At 45.5% G+C, this 897-nt stretch overlaps 1 protein-coding gene across 1 annotated transcript in view; it reads right to left on the bottom strand.

The window, feature by feature from the left end:
• LOC101864524 (neuronal acetylcholine receptor subunit alpha-7-like) overlaps positions 1-897 on the bottom strand; it is a 4,759-nt gene that overhangs the window by 2,147 nt on the left and 1,715 nt on the right. The gene's annotated exons all lie outside the window — the stretch shown is intronic.

Raw genomic sequence — 897 nt, 5'->3', positions numbered from 1 at the left:
CCCCCCCACCCTCACTCCCCAGTCTCAAGCTTCGTCGTTTTCTCACATAATTTCAACACTGAAAGGTTATCAAAGGAGCGGGAGCTCAATATTTTACTCCATATCCGATATACCCGACCCAAGTAAGCTTATAGGTATGGGGCTTTGAAAACTTCCAAATGAATCAACGTCCAAGACTTCTGTCCTCAGAGAAATTCGCGCACGCAACCCGCAAGTTGCGCGCGCAACTTTTGCCTTCAGCGCAACTTTTGCGCAACTATTACCATTTTCATGAATTCGCGAATTTTAGCCAATTTCCTGCAAAATTTGGAAAAATAATAATAAATTGTCATTAAAAACACCTAAATTTTCTTCCACGATTAAAAATACGACGCCAAGGGGGACAATTCGCTCCTTCGCACCACGGGGTGCCCGAGTGCCCGCCGCCCAGTGTCCCGGGCCGGGTCAGGTCGGGTCGGGATGATCGCCCGACTTGTCGCCTGAAAACAACGTGTTTGTTTTGAAACAACGAGTCGGTTGCGATCGACTTGTGCCACGATAGCCGCTTTGCATCCTAATCTGTCGAGCAAACCGACCCAATAGTCTTGTTTGGACTGAGTCATCTTCTAGTCTAGCTAGTGATCTAGAATCTAGATCTAGAGTAAATCAATCGTAAACATGGTCGTCTGATTACTTAGCTTGCTTCATGAATGGTTCCGTAGCACCAGGTAGAAAGATCTAGACCTAGTATAAACAATTTGTGAAAGACTTTAAATCTTAGGCTAGGAGGCTGATCTAGACATGGATCGATTCATCCAGAAAACCCCTAAAGGGGACGTTCAAATAATATCTTACGCCTGGAAAAAAAGGAGGAGGGCGGAGGGGTTGGCTCCTGTACTGTAAAAGTTAAGTGTAAGA

This window comes from Aplysia californica, unplaced genomic scaffold, assembly GCF_000002075.1.
Source record: "Aplysia californica isolate F4 #8 unplaced genomic scaffold, AplCal3.0 scaffold00198, whole genome shotgun sequence".
Lineage (NCBI taxonomy): Eukaryota > Metazoa > Mollusca > Gastropoda > Aplysiida > Aplysiidae > Aplysia > Aplysia californica.
The sequence above is the reverse complement of the archived record's forward strand: the minus strand, read 5'-3'. Positions and strand labels throughout refer to the sequence as shown.